The sequence below is a fragment of the Sturnira hondurensis genome, unplaced genomic scaffold, assembly GCF_014824575.4.
Source record: "Sturnira hondurensis isolate 20B ecotype Veracruz unplaced genomic scaffold, ASM1482457v3 Scaffold0005198, whole genome shotgun sequence".
Taxonomy (NCBI): domain Eukaryota; kingdom Metazoa; phylum Chordata; class Mammalia; order Chiroptera; family Phyllostomidae; genus Sturnira; species Sturnira hondurensis.
The window spans coordinates 68,306-92,449 of record NW_028077829.1 but is presented as its reverse complement, the minus strand read 5'-3'; the positions used below and the strand labels follow the sequence as shown (position 1 = coordinate 92,449).

Here is a 24,144-nt window from a genome sequence, read left to right as displayed (position 1 = left end):
TGGGACTCAAATCAAGGGAGTGGACTAGAAGGAAGAAAGAAACAACCAAACAGAAAAGAAGGAAGAAACAAGAATTCAAAAAAAATGAGGAGAGGCTTAGGAACCTCCAGGATATTTTTCAACGTTCCAACATCCGAATTATAGGGGTACCAGAAGGGGAAGAGGAACAGCCACAAGTGGAAAACTTATTTGAACAAATAATAAAGGAGAACTTCTCCAGTCTGGCAAAGGAAATAGAATTCCAGGAAATCCAGGAAGCTCAGAGAGTGCCAAACAAGTTGGACCCAAGAAGGAACACACCAAGGCACATCATCATTACATTAGCCAAGATTAAAATGAAGGAGAGAATCCTAGAAGCAGCAAGAGATAAGGGGACAGTCACCTGCAAAGGAGTTCCCATCAGACTGTCAGCTGATTTCTCAAAAGAGACCTTACAGGCAAGAAGGAGCTGGAAAGAAGTATTCCAAGTTATGAAATCCAAAGATCTACAGCCAAGATTGCTCTATCCAGCAAAGATCTCATTTAGAATGGAAGGGCAGATAAAGTGCTTCTCAGATAAGGTCAAATTCAAGGAGTTCATCATCACCAAGCCCTTATTATATGAAATGTTAAAGGGACTTATCTAAGAAAGAGAAGATAAAAATATCAACAGTGAAAGGACAGCAAACTCACAGTTCTTAACAACCACACCTAAAACAAGAGCAAACTAAGAGGACAGCTAGATCAGGAGCGGAAACATAGAAATGGAGATCACATGGAGGGTTAGCAACAGGGGAGTGGGAGGAGGAGGTGGGGAAGATACAGTAAATAAGTAGCATAGATGGTAGGTAGAAAATAGACAGGGGGAAGGCAGGAATACTATGGGAACCACAGAATCTAAAGAACTTGTGACACATGGACATGAACAAAAGGGGGAGAATGGTGGGGGAGGGGTGTGCAGGGTGGAGAGGAGTGAAGGGGGGAATGGGGCAATCATAATGGTATAATCAATAAAATACATTAAAAAAGAAACAAAAACAAAAACAAAAAAGTTAAAAAAGAGTTTATTTTTGATAATTAAAAAGTTATTGTTATTATATACAGTTGCCCTGATTTTTCCCCTTGCCCTCTTCCACCCAGCCCACCCCTCTTGCCCACAGTCAATCCCCTCTGTTTTTCATGTCCATGGGTCACTCATACATGTTCTTTGACTACTACTCTTCTTGTTTTCACCATTCCTCCACCCCTTCTCTGCTGGCGGCTGGCAGTCTGTTCCATGTTTCCATGTCTCTGGTTCTAGTTTGCTCGTTGGTACATTTACACAGTAGAATACTACACAGCAGAAAGAAAGAAGGAACTTCTATCTCTTGTAACAACATGGGTTGAACTGGAGAACATTATGCTAAATGAAATAAGCCAGTAAGTGAAGGACAAACACCATATGATTTCACCTATAAGTAGAATCTAATAATAAGAATTCTTAAAGCATTGGGCCATTGTGAAAAGTACAGGTTACAATGTATGTACAATATTCCTTACCACAGGTTTATGGATGTAAGAAACAGCCCAATATTCCTTCAATTAATCTTTACTAGAAAAATCTCAAAGAGGACAAAAATGTCTCAATTGTTCAGGTTTCAGATCTCTCTGCTAATAAAGATAACATGAGTTTTGTAGTATGATAAATCTGGGTTGAAGTCATAAATCTGATACTTATAAGCTATGTGATTCAGAGTAAGTTCCTTAAGCCATAAGATTCTCAGATTTTTCCCTGTAAAATAGTATAATAATAGGGTACTTAGTTCATATTAAGTATTGACAATGTGCCAGACACTGTTCTAAGCACTTTGCATGTATTTGCTCATTCAATCTCACAGTAGCCCAAAGGAATAAATACAGTCTAGCTACTGCTAGCTACTCCTTGAATTTGTAGTCATTACCCTCATCTCACAACTGAGAGAATAGCTTCAAAAAGATTTTAGAAATTGTAGAAGATTTTCAACTTTTTGATGCCTTGTATCCTGGGGAAGAAACCAAAGAACCTTTGGCACCTATGAAATGATAAATAAACATAACATGTACTGAGTCACGAAGATGATCACCACAAATCAAGCCTATAAAATTGGCAATGGCTTGATGAGTATGGCTTGAGTACTATAATAACTCTTCTGAAAACCTAGATTTCCTGAGAATGAGGTTGGGGTAAGTCGTGTGGGAGCATAGGCTTCTCATCTTAGCAGTTGATGAAGACATGAGTCTTTTTACAGAGACTGAGTGGTTCCGCACATAACCTTTTGCAGGAGAATAAGTTGAACCTACTGCTTGTCTATGAAAGAAGTCTGTAAAAACTAAACCTACTGGGTTCAAATGAAAGAGACTAGAGAGAGATAAATGTTCAGCTTTGTAAGAGAAATAAGGATGTGAACATTTTAATTTAAATTTTATTATTATAATTTATACAAAAATAAAAAGTATTCTTAAGTAATAAAAAACAACTGCATTAACATTATACTTGTTATACAACTATATTGTATAGGAAAGCAATTTTTGAAATAAATTTTTAGAAAAAATTTCTAAAAATAATAAAAATAAAAAAATAAAATCCATGGCAAGCATCCTGCAAAGAACCCTAAAAATCTGATTGCTAAAATTTCAGGTCTTAGACACTTTCTCTTAAAAGAAAAAAAAAAACATTGACATTTACTTATTAGACTTAGAAGGAAAAAATGAAAGAAACCTTAAAGCTGTCAGTGTTTCTAAGTTCTATTCACTTTTTCTTATTAGGGAACTATAAGGAAAGGGATTTATACTTCCTCAAACAAAATATATGAGCAATGCATATGGTATGGTGGGACTTTGAATCTATCTACCTTTTTACTATTTGTCACCACAGCACCAGGGGGAAATAATGCATTTGTCTAGATTGGGTGTTATAAATAGGTATGTCTACTTTTATTATGAGCAGGCTTTTATCTTATAAGATGATTCACATATATGTATGCTAATGCATGCTTTACAATTTAACATGTATTTACGAGAATTGTATGAGTGTTTCACCTCCTAGCTTATTTTACTTAGCATAATGCTCTCTAGTTCCATCCATGCTGTTGCAAAGGGTAGGAGCTCCTTCTTTCTTTCTGCTGTGTAGTATTTTCCATTGTGTAAGTGTACCATAATTTTTAAAATATATTTTATTATTATGCTATTACAGTCATCCCATTTTCCCCCTTTATTCCTTTTTACCTTGCACCCCTTCTCACTTGCATTCTCACACACCCCCCTTATCTCATGTCCATGGGTCATACCTATAAATTCTTGGTCTTCTCTTTTTCCTATACTATTCTTCACCTTCTCCTGTCTATTTTGTACCTGTTATTTATGCTTCTTATTCCTTGTACCTTTTTCCCCATTCCCCTCCCAACTGATAACCCTCCATGTGATCTCCATTTCTGTGATTATCTTCCTGTTCTAGTTGTTTGCTTAATTTGTTTTTGTTTGTTAGGTTCAGTCGTGGATAGTTGTGAATTTGTTGGCAGTTTACTGTTCATAGTTTTTATCTTCTTTTCCTCAGATTAAGTCCCTTTAACATTTCATATAATAAAGGTTTGGTAGTGATGAACTCCTTTAACTTGAACTTATCTGGGAAGAACTTTATCTTCCCTTCCATTCTAAATGAAAGTTTTGATGGATGGAGCAATCTTGGATGTAGATCTTTGCATTTCATGACTTGGAATACTTCTTTCCAGCTCCTTCTTGCCTGTAAGGTCTCTTTTGAGAAATCAGCTGACAGTCTGATGGGAACTCCTTTGCAGGTGACTGTCCCCTTATCTCTTGCTGCTTCTTGAATTATCTCCTTTATTTTAATTTTGGGTAATGTAATTATGATGTGCCTTGGTGTGTTCCTCCTTGAGTCCACCTTCTTTGGGACTCTCTGAGCTTCCTGAACTTCCTGGGCTACACAGCAGAAAGAGAGAAGGAACTCCTACCTCTTGCAACAACATGGGTTGAACTGGAGAATATTATGTTAAGTGAAATAAGACAGTCAGTGAAGGACAAATACTGTATGATTTCACCTATAAGTGGAATCTAAGAAAAAGAGTTCTTAAAGCATTGGGTCATTGTGAAAAGTACAGGTTACAGTGCATGTGCAATATTCCTTACTACAGATTTATGGATGTAACAAGCAGTCCGATATTTCTTCAACTAATCTTTACTAAAAAAATCTCAAAGAGGACAAAAATATCTCAATCGTGGGGAAGTTCTTTTGCCAACTTGGGGAAGTTCTCCTTCATTGTTTGTTCAAATAAGTTTTTCACTTGTTGCTTTTCCTCTTCCTTTTCTGGTATCCCTATAATTCCGATGTTGTAACATTTAAAGATGTCCTGAAGGTTCCTAAGCCTCTCCTCATTTTTAAAAAAATTCTTGTTTCTTCATTCTTTTCTGGTTGGATGTTTCTTTATTCCTTCTGTTCCACTCCATTGGTTTGAGTCCCAGTTTCCTTTCCATCACTGTTGGTTCCCTGTGCATTTTTCTTTATTTTGCTTTTTATAGTCTTCACTCTTTCTTCTATTTTGTGACCACACTCAACTATTTCTGTGAGCATCCTGACTACCAGTGGTTTGAACTGTGCATTTGATAGGCTGGCTATCTCTTCATCACTTAGTTGTATTTTTTCTGGACCTTTGATCTGTTTTTTCATCTGGCCCACTTTTTAAAATCTCAGGATACCTGTCTTGTAGTCAGGGTGGAGCCTTACACCAGGGTGGGGCAACCCATGTCATTGTGTTGTGGTACTTTATGTGGGGGAGGGGTCTGAGAGGGAACAGAACCACTTGCTAAGCTCTTGTTGGCTTTCAATAACTTCCTCTGCTACTCAGAAGCAGATTGGACCCTTCTGGTGCTGATTTTTGGGTGTATGGTTTTGTGTACTTTCTATGACCCTGTGGGTCTCTCCCATAAACTCTCCTGTGAGGCTGGGAGTTTATTCTGCTGCCACAACCCCACAGGTTTCTTCAGTCAGAGATTTTGGGGCTTTATTTCCCCACACTGGAACCCAGGGTTGCTTGGTCTGTCTTGCTCCCCAGTTGTTCCTCCCAGTTTATCCATATGCAAATGTGGAACTGCCCACTCTGTCAGCTGGTCTGTGAGCCACTGACTTGGCCACCTCAGTCCTTCAGCCACTACCTTACCAGGAGTCCTCTCCACCCCAGCTGCCCATGTCCGCCCCTCCTACCAGTCTGGATGAATGTTTCATCTTTAACTCCTTGATTGTTGGACTTCCATACAGTTTGATTTTCTGGAAGTTCTGGTCATTTTTTGTTTTTAAATTTGTTGTTGTTCTTCTTTTGGTTGTGTGAGGAGGCACAATGTATCTATCTATGCCTCTATTTTTGCCAGAAGTCAAAAGCAAATGTAGCATAGCTTTTTATCTACTCAGTTACTGGTGGACATTTAGGTTGCTTCCAGAACCTGGCTATTGTAAATTATGATCTCACATATAAGTTGAACCTAATCAACAAAATAAATAGCAAACAAAATATAACCAGAAACATTGAAAGAAAGAACAAACAGTCAGTAACCAGAGGGGAAGCGGAGAGGAATAGTGGAGGAAAATAGGAGAAGGTCCATCAAGGAACATGAATAAAGGACACATGAACAAAGCCAAAGGGGGTAGATTTGAGAGTGAGAGGTGGGGATGGGTGGGGCATGGGGGGTCATGGTGAGGTGAAAATGAAGACAACTGTACTTGAACAACAATAAAATAAAGTAAAACAAAAGAAAATAAAAACAAATAAGGTGAAATAAACAATAAAAAAGAATTGTCTGAGTGGTTCAAACATAATATTGTTGTGGTTGTTGATGTTGTTGTCTTTATTGTATTAATTCTCAAATTTTAGAGGAAGCAATTGAACTTGCACAGAGATGAACCGACTTCCTTAGAGAGATAAATCTGTTTAGTGATTAGTGACCTATATGCACAGGAAAGTAACAGACAAGTTTTCCCATTCAATGTAACTAAATTCAATTATGAAAGATCATGATAGTAGAAATCCCATACTTGGATTTAGATTAAACATCCATTGATTAGGTCAGTATCATGGACATCATCATAAATGACATCATTGGGTCTGTCACAACATGGTTTATGCTGAAACATTTGGGACATGTGTAATAACTACATATGAATGAAATCAATACATACGACCATTCATATGACCCAATTAATTATTCACAGGCCTAGTTTTATTGATACTATTTACTGATTTAACTGTTAGGCCTTGTTCTTTGTAGAAACCAGCTCTGTTCAGCTTTCTTTAACTACCTTCTTCTTAATTAAAGTGGTACATTTTCTGTTCATTCATTTATTCACAAATATATATTCAGTACTTACTGTATACTAGGCACTGTCCTAGGTTCTGGGAACCTGGTAGTAAAAAGAACAACATAATTCTTTTTCTTGCTGATCACACAGTCTAGCAGAGGAGGCAGATCATCTGTAGACAGATTTAAAAGGACTTGCTGATAGATTGAATATGAGAGCTAAGGAAGATTGAGGAGTGAAGTGTGACTCCAAGGTTTCTGACTTGGAAAACTGGATGGATAGTGTTGCCATTCACTGAGCCCAAGTATACTGGAGGTAGAGCACAGCTTTTGTTGTTGCTTTGGTATCTATCTGGCTTGACAAGGGGAAATGATAGATTAAATTTTAGGCGTGTCAAGCTTTAGTGCTTCTGGTCCATCCAAGGGTAAATGTTTAATCAGTAGTTGAATGTACAGGTCTGCATTAGTTTAATCTCTCTGAATCCTATTATTCCTTCCTTAAGGACCTTAATCTTGGGGACAACAATTCCCTAATCAAGGGGATAATTCTTTATCCCCTTTCTGGTGTTTCAATTTTTCTCTATATTTGTTCTTTTTTCTTCTTAAAGGTGGATTTCACAAGCTTAAAACACAAAGAAACACACATCTCCTTTTCTGGTATATCTCTCCATATACCTGTGTCCCATCATTAAGTCATTCCATTAGTAGTTACTGAGCACATGTTAAACATTTGGCTGGTTACTAGAGATTAATTGGTAAATAAGATAAACAACAATTTGGTCTTTACAGTGCTTCTTAGAGGCAGTGAACAAATAAGAACTATGTCATATATTATTTTAAAAAGTGTTAGGTATTAAATGAAAAATAGCATCAGGAGACCTACTCTAGGCAGATATCTCATAAAAATCCTGGAGGAAGTTATGTTTAAGTGAGACCTAAAAGACGAGTAATATCTGGTCAAGAAAAAAGCATGAGGTTGTTCAAGTTGGTACAGAATTGATAGCTGTAGGAAGATTTGTCAAGACTCTAAGGTGGAAAAATCTATAAGCCCTTGGAGTAACTGAAGAGGGTTTATAGTAAATCGAATAAGTAACTTCAACCATAAGAAACTGTTATTATTTGGGGACTACAGGAATGGCAATTCCATATGGTTCATTCCAACAGAAAGCATTGAGAAGTGAGACAGAAATATTTATTTGGAAAGTATTTATTGAGTGTTTACTATATGTTGAACATTCTTCTAAGCACCGAGGATACAACAGTGAATAAGACAAACAATCCTGCTCTTATAAACCTAAAGTTTTAGTGAAGAGAGGAAGAAGTTTAAAAGATGGTAATTGGGAGTCCTGAGCAGATCATATAGAGTCTTGTACTTTTGTAATTAATCTCAAGATCAATGAGAACATATTATAACATGTGAGGCATCAAAGGTGCTGGGTCACATGTATATTTTTAAAATATCATAATAAAGTGTGATGAAGGTAAATGGGTTGGAGGAAACAAAAGTAGAAATAGGATACAAAGCAGGAGACTTAATTATCAAGTGAGAGATCACAATTTTCTGCACAGTAAAAATGGAGAGAAGTCACCCTGGCTGGTGTAGCTCAGTGGATTGAGTGTGGGCCTGCAAACCACATGATCAAGGTTCGATTCCCAGTCAGGTCACATGCCTGGGTTGCAGGCCAGTTCCCAGAAGGGGACTCATGAGAAGAAATCATACACTGATATTTCTCTCCTTCCCTTCCCCTATAAAATAAATAAATAAAATCTTTAAAAAACAATGGAGAGAAGTGGATGATTAGATATTTATTTTTGAAATATAATCTGAATTAATGAAGCAAGGCTTCATAACTGTTGTGGCATGGGAAGGGGAGGTGAAGTCAGGTAAAAATCTGGAGTTACTTTAGATGTCAGTATTGTGAGTCAGGTGGATGGTGGTTTGATTTACTAAGGTCAGGAACACATAAAGAGGATTAGATTTGCAGACATTATAAGTGAGATATCTGGGAAACAAGCAAAGAAAAGATGTCAATAGACAATTGCATATATAAAGAGTGGAACAATGGGAGCAGTTTTCCCTGAGTATAGGCAACAAACTGCTGCATGTTCTCTAAGGAATTTGTAAGCAATAGTAAAATTGACTGAAATTGATCTGCTTTTCATTATTGTCATATGCCAGCAATGCTAAACATTTCCAGAGACAAAATATTCCTCCATACATATAATACAGCATCATGACATATCATTAACTGGTAAGCTTCTTGGGTTTCTATTCCATAAAAGAACCAACATGCATTAGTTATAAGCACTGACTTGACTATGTGTGCATAATGCCAGTTAAATAGCTAGCTAAAAATGGAAATATCATTAAACAAGTAATCAAATGTCATGTTAAAAAACATAGTCATATGATTGAAAGCAACCTTTAAAAGAGGAAACAATTTTATATAACAATTAATTTTGTATACAGGCTAGTAAATTTGAATTCTCTGAGAATTTCCACAGAATTGATTTACTACTGAATATGCTAAAGTTAATTATGAAAGCTAATAATAACTGATATTTACTGGTAGTGTGATTACAAATTAATTTCTCAATCTTGCTTAAATTCAATATTAATATATTTCTTTTGGATAACATTTCGCTTAATTTGTTCATTGTAAAATTACACAGACTTCTGTGTTTCCATTGATCAGTCATAAATTCTGGTAGAGGCTATGTTCTATGCCTTTTTGACCCTCAGTAATTCAGTGTTCTGCATATACTGTTTCCATTAGTGGTAGTTCTTGAACTACCACTCAAGAACAATATAATTAGCCCTGGCTGGCGTTGCTCAGTGGATTGAGCGCGGGCCTGTGGACCAGACGATCGCGGTTCGATTCCCAGTCAGGGCACATGCCTGGATTGCAGGACGGTTCCTTGCAGGCTAACTACCGGCAGGGGACGCACAAAAGGCAACCATACATTGATGTTTCTCTCCCTCTCTCCTTCCCCTCTAAAAATAAATAAATAAACAGAATCTTTTTTAAAAAACTTAAAAAAAACAATACAATTAACATATTTTTAAATAGAACAACATATTTCTCACTATAAGGGTTTCTATGATATTGCTTCCAGAGGTGTCCAAACTATTGGTGTCTCTGGGCCACACTGGAAGAAGAAGAGTTATCTTGGGGCACATATTAAATATACTCGGACAAGTAATCACAAAAATATCTCATAATGTTGTAAGTAAATTCATGATTTAGTGTTGAGCTGCATTCACAGCCATCCTGAGCTACATGTGGCCTGCCGGCCACAGGTTGGATGGACACCCTTTCAACCCATCCTCATGAAACCCAATAGCAGTTTCTTCGAGTGTTAGACACTGCTTGCTTTTATGTGTATAATGTCTTCTTTTTTTCATTAGAGCTTTAGTATTAAAAAATTAATATTCTGAAAAGTAACAGCCTGGTGAGTTTATTAATCTCTTGTTCAACTGTTTCTCTACAAATAAATGATTTCTGAATGATTATCTGCTCTGTACTAACTGTAATTTGGAAGACAACTTTTCTTATGATTCATCTTTTGTGTTGTAAATAGTGAGGATCCATGAGTTTACACATATATAGTTTACAAATTGGAAATATTCAACTTTATCAATTCTAATGATTTGTGATTTTTAAGTGAATTTAAGACTCATCATAGCACATTTATTGCTCTGAGGGCTGTCACCTCCAAATTTCTTTATAGAAGTTGATTAATATAATGTGGTATTGGCACCACATTATTTGGGAAAAACTTTGGACACATTGACCACCCTTATCAATGGAACCTATGATGAATTATGCCATGCCCACTAGAATATGAGTTCCATTTGGCAGAAATATTTTTCTGGCTGATTTCTCTATTCTCATTGCCTAGAATATTACAATAGCATAGATGTTCACTAAATAGTTGTTTATTTAAACAATGAAGTATTCTTGTCATGAGTTCGATATGTCTATAAAGAAAGAAAATAAGTATTTTTATGGAGGCATTGGTCTATGATTCTACCTTTTGTGTTTGTCACACTCTATCAGATACACTAGTTTGTTATATCCATGGGTTATGCCATTCCAAATAAATCTTATTTATTCACTTCTTTATATATTGTCCCTCTCCTCCACTCGATTCTAAATTCCATGAGGAAAGGTATCATGTATGTCTGATACAGAAGTATGATCTAGGCACCTAAAATAGTGTCCAGCATATAGTAGATCTAATATAGTTGTTGAATAAAATAGTAAATTTTAACATGCATTTGGTATATCTATAAAGTGCGAAGCAAAAAAAAAAACAGAATGGTAAGAAAAATTCTATTTTTGGAACAGGAGATCCTCTAGAAAGACAATTGCACCTATTAATTATGTGAGGTCAGGTTATGGAAGTCACTTTCTATACTGAGCTGGAACCTGTTTATGAATCTTGAGTACCCCTGGGGGGTTGAAGATTTCTAGAAAATAGTGACAAACCTTGGCTTTGGCAGAAGTTAATTTAAGGACTATGAGTCTTTAAGACATACAGATAATTTCATAGGATTGATATGTTCCAGCAGAAAGAAATACTTTAAATAGAATGAGATATAATCTGACCATTATTATTATATTTGTATACTTTGCCATTAGTGTTAGTAATAACAGTAGTTAAAAGTGATAGTGTCTGGCATATGGCAAGCACCAAAAGTAATTGTCAAGTGAATGAATGACCTATAATGTTTAGATTTGATGTCTTCAGAGCAAAAACAGACTTTCCATTCCCAAATTTCCAACTTAGATAATACAGTGATTAGGTCCAGCATAAACTCTGAGAGGAGCCATGGATCTAATCTATTCCAACTCTTTTCCAAGAGATAGATACCAATTGTTTATACATGTACATGTTTTATAGAAATAACTAAAGTTCACAATATTTCCATATGTTCATTACTCAGTTTTCATTTTAATTAAGAATTGTGTCTTATGTGTCTTCAGGCAGATTCTCAAAACATAGCAGTGAGTTTCAAAAATAATCACAGTCTGGGAAATCAATGGAATTAGTTTGCACAGAATAATTCAAGTTATAATATGAGGTTGAAAAAAAACATTTACCAAACTTATAAGACCCTTATAATAAAATACAATGCCAATTTAAGAATTTGTAATAGAAGCATATATTTAGTTCAAGGACGGGTTCAGTTTTCTACACAAAATCTTCCCTGCTAATACACAGAAATCAATTTGTAAATATAATTACAATGTGGCTTCTGAGTAGAAGAAGATTTTGCTATAATAATGTTTGTTTTGTTCTTATCTTCCACCTAATTACTTACCAGGTCCTGTCAATTCCATCTCACAAATGTGTCTTGAATTATTTTCTTTCTTCTATTCCCTTTTTCACTTCCTTATTTCATCATGTTTTCCCTGAACTGAAGTGATGCCTTCTCTATCTCCAGTCTCTTTTCTATCTTTAATCCAATCCTTTTAAAATCTAAGTTACACACTATGATCTAAAAAAGCTCTCTAGTAATCAAATCTGATCATATTACAGCCCACTAACACTCTTCAGCAAAATCTTCAATAACACTTCACTGCATTGCAGCAAGAAACGGAGCATACACACATACACATGTACAAGCACACACACATACCTTTAAAACAGATAACCAATCCAGTTTTACAATCAGTCTCAATCCACAGTTCAATCTTTTTCTACAAAAAATGTCTCCAAATAACCAATGCCCCCATAGTGATTGCCTCAATATTTGCCAATTCTGCTTATTTATTTATTTGTTTGTTTATTTATTTATTTCTAGAGAAAGGGGAAGAAAAAAAAGAGAGCGAGAGAAACATCAATGTGTGGATGCCTCTCACATGCCCCCAACTCAGGGCCTGTCTCACAACCCAGGCATGTGCCCTGACTGGGAATCAAACCAGTGACTCTTTGGTTTACAGGCCAGCACTCAATCCACTGAGCCATGCCAGCCAGAGATATATTTGTCAATTCTAAATTATATCAAGTTTTCCTTTCATCTGCTCAGGCTCTTCCTGCATCCTGCAATACCTTTCTATTCTTTATATGCCTATTAAAATCCTTTTTCATCAAGACCAAAATCAAATGCCACTTTCTCTGAAACTTTAGTTAATTCACCTACTTGAAATGATTATTTTTTTATTTCTACAATATATGTTTTTTCTTCATCTCTTTAATATTGGTTATAACAGGCTCAACTCATTGCTCTTTTTCTCACTTGTATCCACAACACAACCTTCAAGTTGATGATGCTATCAAATATTATAGAATGGTAAGGAAAATGACAGAATTACAATGTGCAAAGGGGTGGTTTTATATTCATTCACTAAATACAACCATTTCCCTGCCAACTCCAAGGCAAAAGTACCCAAGAAACAGTGTTATGATGGCAACATAGTATGGCAATACTATGTTGGCAATACTATGTTTTAGCATAGTATTTTGCACTTTTCTGTCTCCTCCTTTTTGTTGCTCGAATGTATTTGCTTCCATCACTACATTGTTAGCACCTTTAAAGCATGACCTCCATCTTCAGCTTTATCACCTACTGTCTTAATCTACTCAGGTTGCTATAATAAAACGTTTTAAACTGTGTGGCTTGAATAACAGACATTTATTTCTCACCATTATGGAGACTGAGAAGTGTAAGTTCATGAAGCCAGCATATTTGGTTCCTGGCAAGAGTCTAATTCCTGGCTTCCAGACACCTTCTCACTGTGTCCTCACATGCCAGAGAGATAGGAAGCTCTGAGGTATTTTTTTCTAACAGTCATTTTTATTACAGGTGTTAATTACAGTATGAAAAGATTCAGAGGTGCTGTGCAAAGATAATGGTCAGGAATATGGTGTCCACAGTGGGTCCTCTTTAGTGGTACTTGCATTACCACTCATGTTTGAGTTCCTTATAAGAACAGCAGTAAAAAAGCATGTAAGCTGCCAGCACCATAGAAACTCCAGCAACATTCCCTTTCTTCACATTGACATACTTGTAATACTGGTAGTAACCTCTTTAAAGTGCTCCACCAATGCCTTTAGGGGTGAAATCCCACATCAGTATCCAGCTTGGCAGTTCCCCTACTTTGACATCCATGAGTTTCTTCTCCTTCATTGGTATGACTGATGCCATCTTAGAGTCCCGCTCTTCCTTTTTTATGAGGGCACTAATGCCATCATGAGGGCTCCACCCTCATGACCTCACTTAAACCTAATTACCTCCTAAAGGCTCTACCTCCTATTACCATTACACTGAGGGTTTGGGATTCAACTTAGGAATTTGTGGAGGACACATAGTTTCCATAATGCTTGCACATTTATCTCTACTCCCTTTACTATTTAGTACAGTCTTGAGTATATAATAGATTTGGAGACATAAAAATCAACTTTTCAGATATTCGGCTGCTTTCAGATATTTGTCTATGGTTGACCAGCAGTCTTTGCTACCATACTGTGATCACCTTACATGGAAGGTCTCCTTTTGCCCAGGCTTCTCTCAGTGATGAACTGAAGCAGGAATACTAAGGAACACCAGCATGAGGAAGAGTTGAGACTCTTCTGATGACTGGCATTGTCTCCAGAACTCCCATTTGCCTTGGAGAACTCTCTTACGACTGCTCTGTAGTCTAAAATGCATCCATGCAATACTCCTTTCTTCAGTCTCTCCTTTACAATGTTTAGATCTGTATTGCTGCTGATGGTTCTTCTGACCTCTTCTCTCCATTGTCTCTCACAAACAACACCCCTGAAAATTCTCTTGCATGAAAAATTCCTTCTTTGTATCTGCTTTTCAAAACTCCTTGAATAACACAATAAGTTTGCATAAATGAAGGAATGGTCACTTTTTCTTCTGTCTCCCAGATGTCTTGGTGCTACTCTCTGATATTTTAAGTTCTTTATATCATCATAAAATCGGGCCTTCCTTCCTTTTCAGTGCACTCTTATGTATTGACCTGATAGCTCTAGCATTATTGATCTTTTACTAGTGGCAAATTCTATACATATATCTAGGTCTGGTGACTAGTGACTTGCTCATTCTTGTACTTATTTTTAAACAGGTCGTTGAGGAAATCAGATTTATTTTGAACCAATAAGTGACATTATCAAAAATTATAACATTGTTTTATGTCTCTATAAAACTTATCTCAGCCCTGGAGGGTGTAGCTCAGTGGATTGAATGAGGGCCTGAGAACCACATGACTGCTTTTCGATTCCCAGTGAGGACACGTGCCTGGGTTGCGGGCCAGTTCCCGGTGGAGGACTCATGAGAGGCAACCATACATTGATGTTTCTCTCCTTCTCTCCTTCCCTTCCCCTCTAAAGATAAATAAATTAAAAATTTAAAAAAAACATCTCAAAACATTTAGTATCTGTTCTGACTTTGTGCCCATTTTCAGCTATACTTTCCGAAGCAAGAGCTTAAAAGATATAAAAATAACATCAGAAGAGCAACATAGTTGCTGGGGCACTGAGCCTGTCACTATATTTCTATTATTACTTGTCAGTTGAACACTGGAAGTATGGCCATCAACAGAAAGAGGTTTCCAGGCAATGTCTAGATGTAGTTTCACATCTTAAATATGGAAGATAGAAGGAGAACATTAAATAATAAACATAGAAATGTTATTAATATTAAATTGCAATCTTTCAGCAACAAGACAGGCAACAAGATCAACTCTTCTAAATTCCACTAATCTGAACCTATGTCCTTCTCTCTGTCTTTTTCTCTCTCTCTCCTTTTTTGGTTACTTTTTTGACTTCAAAAGTAGAATAGTGCATTAATCAAAATCCTCAGGACATGTCCTTCTTTCATTATTTATCTGTGCAAGTTTCCTGTCTTGTCATTCTATCATTTTTTTCCTGATTCCTGCCCCATCTTCACTGGACATGTATGTGTACTTGCAAAACTATATAATGTATACCATAGTGGGTAAGAGTGAAGATTTGAAATCAGATTGTGTTTCAATTTAAATTTAAGCTCTCCGTAGCTATGTAAAGCCCTGGCTGCTGTAGCTCAGTGGATTGCGTATAGGCCTGCGAACCAAATAACCGCGGTTCAATTCCCAGCCAGGGTACATGCCTGGGTTGCAGGCCAGTTCCCAGCAGGAGATGCACGGGAGGCAACCATACATTGATATTTCTCTCCCTCTCTCCTTCCCTTCTCCTCTAAAGATAAATAAATAAAATATTTTTAAAAAGCTAAAAAAATAGCTATGTAAGATGGTAAAAACTGCTCAACACTCTTGATTTTCATTTTTTAGTCTGATTGTGAGGATTTAATGACTTAATACAGGTGATGCCCTTGGGAAAGTATCGGGCACATAGTAACCCCTCAATAAATGCTTTCTATTCCTTCACATAAGCATGCATTTTTAAATTTCATGAATAATAATAATTCAATAGAAGTTATTGTATTTCTTTTTTCTATTTAACACTGTATTTGTAAAATTTAGCCATGATGTGGTATGCCCATCTAATTTATTAGTTTGACCCCTTTAAAGTATGCCATAATATTCATCTATTATTGGTTACATTTGTTATAGACACCTAAGTTTCTACTAATTCTTAGCTACTGCAAATAGTAACATTTCTGTTTGAAATATGTCTTGGTATTTTTTCTGTATTTAGAAAGATTTAATGATTTATATTAAACATAAAGAAAAACAAAGAAAGCAATACAAAAATGAGCAATAATAGCTTACATTTACATACTACTTTATAGTATTTCACAGTACTTTCTCAAGCCCTTATATCTTAATTATATCTTTTTTTACTTTTTATTGTTGTTTAAGTAGTTTTCTCCATTTTTACCCCACCATGCCCCCCCACCCATCCCTGCCTCCCACCCTCAAACCTACCCACTTTGGCTTTGTCCATGTATCCTTTATACACTTTTTTATACAGATTGTGTATGTTCGTTTTCCCTTTTCCTATGCCTGAGAAATGCTTTTCTTTCTCATCAATTTGGTTCATCCATTTTAAAGTCATTTACAATACACAGGTATGGTTTTGTATAGATAGAAGGAAAAGAGGGCTCTAATATATTCATTGGGATCACATTGTATAGCAAGTAAGAGAAAACTAATAGCAGTTCATTTTTTCATATAATATATTATAAAGACTTTAGATAGATGATTTTATCCTTTGTAATGACACTGGTAAAATACTTTGTCTACTTTTAATAATGCTACACCAGCTTTCTTTATATTGAATTATTTAGTGTTTGACACATACATACACACTTGCACATATAAGCTATATTTGGTGTGTGTGCATACATTTATGTGTACATGAATATATTCTTTTTTTACTGTTAATTTTACATTTTAGTGTGTATTTTATGAACAGTATATAGTTAATTTTTTAATGCAACTTGAAATGTTTTGTCATTTAACTGAGAATGTTATCCTAGCCTTTATTTTAATTGATGACTTATTGGAATTATTTCCATAATCATAACTTGTGCTTTCTATTTGAGTTTTTAAATGATTTTTATTATTTCTATTTTCTTTTTTTGATGGCTTGAGAATCTTTTGAATTTCATTTTTTAATTTACTGTTGCAAATTTTGGAAGCTACACAGACTACTTGTATGCTTTTAACAATTGCCCTTAACATCTTTTTTCCCCAAGGCTGCACTTTAATAAAGTGTTTTGTTTTTTGGACAAAAAACATGAAGTGTGTTTTTACCTTCTGTCCTATAATCTGCTTTTAACTTTAATTTTCTTATTTTTTAGATTTTATTTCTTTATCTTTAGAAAGGAAAGGAAGGAGAGAGGGAGAGAAATATTGATGTATGGTTGCCTCTGGTGTGTCACCTGCCGGGAACTGGCCCGCAACCCAGGCATGTGCCCTAACTGGGAATCGAACCGCGATCGTCTGGTTCACAGGCCTGCGCTCAATCCATTGAGCTACACCAGCCAGGGCTAACTTTAATTTCCGAGTGGGGACCCACACAGCTGAAAAAAAATGTGGCATAACAGGTAGATTTATAAGATAAGATCGAGCTTGTTTGAATATGTGCAAGTTGCCATTTTCATTCAAGTATATCAATGGGGAGACTTCTAACTGGGGCACCAGATTCAACCATAACCTTTAAAATAGTAGGAACACACAGCTGTTATGATGAGTCCATCTGCTCTAGGAGCTTCATGTAAGTGGTTGGGCTCTGTCTCCACAAGATTCAGGTACTGACCAGACCATCTGCAGCCACCATCAGTCCATCTCATTTCTGAATAAGTTTCTCACACAGGTTAGCAAGTTCTGGTTAATAAAATTCACCGTTGTGTGGAATACCTTGTGTGACTGGCCACCTTCCTGGCCAGCAGCATGGTCACCAGCAGCATTGTCTTTTCTTCCTCCATGTCTCTAGGGCAGGCCTGCAAGACCTCGTCCACTGTGGTGGCCAGGCACTCCCTCTGGTCTGCCTCAGACAGGCTCCCGTCCCTAAATTGCATCACCAGGTGGTCCACCAGACTTGGGGGGACCCTGTGGTCCATCATATCCCCAATGTGGGCGAGCTGCCAGGTGATGTTCCCGAAGAGGTCCTCTTGAGTCTCAGAACCTCTATTCTGGCCCTCTGAGACAAAGTGGCTTCACCGGCTGCCGTCTCTCTGCAGTTTCTCCTTGCAGTCCTTCTGGGGGCCAGCGGGCATAGGCAGGGAACAGCCTAGCCCCTTGATCTCCTCCTGGAAGTTGTTGTTGGGGCCGTGCTGGAGGAAGTCAAACACCAGCAGGTCTGTGAGGTACTCATCTCCGAGGCTCGAACCATTGTGTACCTGAGGATTCATGGAGGTTGGTGGTGCAAGTGGAGTCAAGGCGCAGGTGTCTGGGGCAGCAGCCCCCAGTAGCAACTGGAGACACAGAGACAGCCCGCCCTTAATATTTTAATATTTCATTCTAAAGTTTATCAACATTACTACTTCATTCTGAATAAAAGAAAAGACCTTTAGAATGCAAATTATAAGCGTTCTTTCTACTATGTTTGTTTTATTTTATTTTCTGTTGCTTAATGTTTCCATTTAATTATTTTCTTTTTTATTTTATTGTTGTTCTGTTACAGTTTTCCCAATTTTTTCCTCCATTGCTCTTTCCTATCCTACCCAGCCTCCCTCCCACCATCAGTCTCCATCCTGTTGGCTTTGTTCATGAGTCCTTTATACATGTCCTTTGACTAGACACTTCCCCTTCATTCTCTTTGTTTTCTCAGACTTTATTTTTTAACCTGGTATTGCTTTTATTTTAAGATTCTGTAATCTACAGGTTGTCTAAAAGTCTTCGCCTAGCTTTCATAATTTCTTATTTGGGGGGGGGCATTTAAAATATTTTATTTATTTATTTATTTATTTATTTAAAAATTTATTTAATTATTTTTAAAGTATAGTTTTCTGTCTATTACTCCCATCCCATCCCACCCCCCGTGCTCCTCCCTCCCTCCCATTTCCACCCTTCTTAGTTGTTGCCCATGTATCCTTTATATTTGTTCCTCTAAATCCCTTCCCTATTTCCCCTGAAATTCCCTCCCCTCTCCCCTCAGTTTTCTCATGCTTTAATTCCATATGTTAATTTCTCAAATTAAACATTATCATTGTTATTTTAAGCAGTCAGTGTTGGTTAAAATTTACCTATACATTTAATCATTTCTTTGCTCAATTAATGTTTTCCACTTCAATTTCTCATTTTCTGCCTTCCATTGTAAATATCAAATATTGTTTTGCTTACTTAAAAACTATAATTTCTCTTTTAAAATTTTAGTGTTTACTTCTAACTCATTAAGATACATGTTTTATTCCACCATGTTTCTTAACCTTATCAATAGTTGTACCTTCCTGTCACCTTGTCATGCTCTCATCTTCCTCTAAGCCCAACAACTAAGAAAAATGTCATGAACATGATAGGGGATTGGAATTTGTTTAAATCATGTTTAAAAGGTAGAAATAACATTCTTGTAATATCTCTGATAGTGTCTGAGTAAGTTCTTGGCAAATTTACTCAGAACAGCTCTAAATGAGACAGCACAGTAAAAAGGAACAATTTGCTAAATACTTAAGAATTCTAGTATCCTTGCATCCAAACCCGTGTACCTTGCTGATCCTGGCTTCTGAAGTCATGCACTGTATCCTGTTCTCAATAACCCTATCCACACACCACAATTGTCAGCACTGTGACTGTACTGAATTGGAAACTAAATGATCTAAGAAGACAAAAGAGGCAAGCACATCATGATTACAGATACAAGCACAGTCTAACATGGCAGGGAGGAGAAAAACCTACTAGAAAATTTAATCAGTGTGATTTGCTCATGTAATAAAATCCAGATGAATGACTCTTAGAAAACTTCTTAAAAGACTAGATTAAACAGTGTCAGTAAAGAATATGGAAGCTCCTTATGAGATTATCTCAATCAGAAGTGAAAGGAAATGTGGAAAGTTTGCTTGTAAAATGCTCAGGAATTTATTGAGATCCAATGATATTAGGATTCCTCCTCTCCCTCTATCTCTAGTTCTTCCTCTCCCTTACCAGCTTTCACGTTTTCTCTCTTTGCTTCTCTTTTATTTTGCTTCATATGTTAATTTTCTTCATCATAAGAAATAATAAAATGTTAGCTTTATAGCTTCTTCAGTTGTGCTAGAAACCACGTTAACAAAAAACTTCACATAGGCAGTATAAATAAATTGTCAAAATAATCCTAGGAAGAAAATGTCACTACCATCATAAATCCTAATCTGCCTATGCGGAGAATCAAGCTTAGAAAGGCTGAGTAATCACCAAACCCAGCCATATTCAACTGCAAAGTCCTTTATCTCAATGCTGAGATATGTACTACTGATCTCTGAATAATTCTTCCACAATAGGCTATTTTGTCATGCAGGCAACATTCTAAAAACCAACAGGCAGTAGACATTTTTAATGTTAGCATGTCAGCTTCACTTTCTACTTAGGGTTTGTAAGATTTTCTAGAAACAACCACATTATTTTAGGTATCTTACACCCAGTTTGAAAGATAATGATGAAGCTAATTTCAGCAAAAGCATATATGTAAAGCAATTTTTCTATTATGTATATATCAACTACAACAAAATTACTCGTGGTGACATTTATAGTCTGAGTTAGATGAGAAGTCCAGTTTGGGTGCCATGATCATTATGCTACTTAGAAATAATATTTGAGATAATTTTGCCACATATTTCAGTGTTGTTTTCTATAGAAGGGCATCATTTCACAGAAAATGAAGCCATAAGCACACACTGATTATAAGATATTCTCAGTCAGGTTTGGCTTGCTTCTATGTTGGCACTTCCGGGATTGCATGATGTAAAACAATTCTGTGGTTGGGAATCATTCTAGAATTTTTCTTCTCCCTTACTTACTACATCAAGTCCAGTAGCTTTTACTTTCTACATATGCCTCCAATTCCTCCTCTCTTCTACATCCTGACGGCTATTCTCCCATGCTTGGCCTCATTGACACTCTCCTGGACTACCAAAACAGCTGTCTAAATGTTCTCCTGGTTTCCAAGATTTCATTCCTTCAGCTGATATCCACACTCTAACCTGAATACATTTTGGAAAACAGAGCTGATCTAGTCTGTCTTCTGCTTAAAAGCCATCTATTTTACATAACAAATTTACCAAAAAATATACCCAAATTTCTGAGCATGGCATTCAAGTCTCTTGAAATCTGTCCCAGAAACTTCATCCATTTCATTCCTTCCTTGTACCAAGTATATGGGGTGTCATTTTCAATTTTTCTTCAAGAGTTTAAACATCTTTTCTTTAGATTTTATTTATTTATCTTTAGAGGGGAAGGGAAGGAGAGAGGGAGAGAAATATCAATGTATGGTTGCCTCTCGTGCATCCCCTGCTGGGAACTGGCCTGCAACCCAGGCATGTACCCTGACTGGGAATCGAACTGCCATACTCTGGTTCACAGGCCCGTGCTCAATCCACTGAGCTACACCAGCCAGGGCTTAAACATCTTCTTTTTGAAGTATTCTTTTATATCCCTTGGCTGAATATATTTTGTCTCTCTCATAAATTATTGTAAATATTATACTAAATGCTATACTGAATATCATTTACTTGATTAAGTTGTCAGTGAACTGTAAGCTCCAGTGTATCTCCTGCAGAATGTATTGCCAATGGACTGTGAGCAACTTGAGGGCAAAGTGCATCTTATTAGTCTATTTACCTAATACACACAGAACCTTGTATATTAGTTAACCATTCATAATGCTTACTGAATTTAAATGTAAAGATAGTATTACACAGAATATAGAATAGAATGTGAGCTGACTCTAGTGAAACCAATAAAACCATCCCCAGGAACAAATTAAACTCTGTCTTTCATTTCTGTTTTCTTCTTTATGATCAGTGCCACTTTTGTAATTTAAATTCTCATTATCTCTCAATTGAGTTATTGAAACCATCTTGATACTGGCCTCTTCCATCTAAATCCCCTCGATCCAAACACTTACCCACACTATTAGAGTGATAATATCAAAACAATGCCAATTACATCATCAGTCTTCAGCTTTCACATACTTAGTACCTTATGCTAGTCTTTGGATGAAGTTCACATTTCTTTTTTTTTTTTTCAGTCTTCGAGAACGTTATTTATTCTCCAAGTTCTGGAAACAGTATCTCTCTTAATGAAGGAAGAAATTTTATTTTATTTATTTATTTTTTAAAATATAATTTTTATTTAATTCTTGTTCAAGTACAGGTTTCTGTCTTATATTCCCAACCCTGCCCGCCCCCCGCCCCATGAAGTTCACATTTCTTAGCTTGATATAAAAGGCTCTTTAAAACTTGGCCAAAGTATATTTTCCATAATCTACTGTAATGCCCTCAAGTATACAATATTCTTTCATGCTTCCGAGCTAGTTTTCTTTTTTAAATATAGTTTATTGATTGTGCTATTACAGTTGTCCCATTTCCCCCCTCTTCACTCGCCTGCATCCTGCACACATTCTCCCACCCACATTCCCCTGCTTTAGTTCGTGTCTATGTGTCATGCTGATAAGTCCTTTAGCTTCTACATTTCCCATACTATTCTTGCCCTCCCCCTGTCTATTTTCTACCTACCATCTATGCTACTTATTCTCTGCACCTTCTCCCCTCTCTCCTTCACCCGCTCCCCTGTCGATAACCCTCCATGTGATCTCCATTTCTGTAATTCTGTTCCTATTCTAGTTGTTTGCTTAGTTTTTTTTCTTTTTGTTTTAGGTGTGGTTGTGTTTTTTTAATATTTTATTTATTTATTTTTAGAGAGAGGGGAAGGGAAGGAGAAAGAGTGGGAGAGAAACATCAATGTGTGGTTGCCTCTCATGTGTCCCCTACTGGGGACCTGGCCTGCAACCCAGGGATGTGACCTGACTGGGAATCAAACCGGCGACCCTTTGCTTCACAGGCCCGAGTTCAATCCACTGAGCTACACCAGACAGGGCTAGGTGTGGTTGTCAATAATTGTGAGTTTGCTTTCATCTTATTATACATGTTTTTTATCTTCTTTTTCTTATATAAATCCCTGTAACATTTCATATAATAAGGGCTTGGTGATGATGAACTCCTTTAACTTGACCTTATCTGAGAAGCACTTTATCTGCCCTTCCATTCTAAATGAAAGCTTTGCTGGATAGAGCAATCTTGGCTGTAGGTCTTTGGATTTCATGACTTGGAATACTTCTTTTCAGCCCCTTCTTGCCTGCAAGGTCTCTTTTGAGAATCAGCTGACAGTCTGATGGGAACTCCTTTGTAGGCGACTGTCTCCTTATCTCCTGCTGCTTCTAGGATTCTCTCTCATTTTAATCTTGGGTAATTATGATGTGCTTTGGTGTGTTCCCCCTTGGGTCCAACTTCTTTGGGACTCTCTGAGCTTCCTGGACTTCCTGGAAGTCTATTTCTTTTGCTAACTTGGGAAAGTTCTCCTTCATTATTTGTTCAAATAACTTTCCACTTGTTGTTCTTCCTCTTTTCTTTCTGGTACCCCTATAATTCACGTGTTGGAACATTTAAAGACATCCTGGAGGTTCCTAAGCCTCTCCTCATTTTTTTTTAAATTCTTGTTTCTTCATTCTTTTCTGGTTGGATGTTTTTTTTTCCTTCTGGTCCACTCCATTGATTTGAGTCCAGTTTCCTTCCCATCACTATTGGTTCCCTATACATTTTCCTTTATTTCACTTAGCATAGCCTTCATTTTTTCATCTAATTTGTGACCAAGTTCAACCAATTCTGTGAGCATCCTGCTTACCAGTGCTTTGAACTGTGCATATGGTAGTTTGGCTATCTCTTCATCATTTAGTTGTGTTATTTCTGGAGCTTTGATCTGTTCTTTTGTTTGGGCCATTTTTTTAATCTTGACCCGCCTGTTGTGTAGTGGGGGGCAGAGCCTTAGGTCTTCACCAGGGCGGGCAAACCTAGTCACTGGGTTGTGATGCTTTATGTTGGGGCGGAATCAGAGAGGGAACAGTGGCTTTTGCTCCACTCTCTGCCAGGTTTCAGTCACTTCCACCACTTCCTCCAAGCAAATTGGGCCCTTCTGGTGCTAGTTTCCATGTGGATGGGTTTGTGTACATTCTAGGACCCTGTGTGTCTCTCCAACAAACTCTTCTGCGAGGCTGGGAGTCTCTCCCAGAATTTCAACCCCCCACAGGTGTTTTCAATTGGTGTTTTGAGGCTTTATTTCCCTGCTTTGGAACCCTAGGTTGCTCCCCAGTTTCACCTAGTTTATTTGTGCACAAATGTGGGACCGCCTGGCCTGCCAGCTGCCTTGTGCACCACACCCCTCCACAATCTGCCACCTCGCTGGGACTACCCGCTGC

The 24,144-nt window shown here is 37.0% G+C and overlaps 2 pseudogenes; both read right to left on the bottom strand.

Annotated features, from left to right (window-relative positions):
• Positions 1-13,110: 13,110 nt before the first annotated feature.
• Positions 13,111-13,462, bottom strand: LOC118987177 (ATP synthase subunit f, mitochondrial-like; annotated as a pseudogene).
• Positions 13,463-17,441: 3,979 nt separating this feature from the next.
• LOC118987176 (BH3-interacting domain death agonist-like) lies at positions 17,442-18,112 on the bottom strand (annotated as a pseudogene).
• Between the last annotated feature and the right edge of the window lie 6,032 nt (positions 18,113-24,144).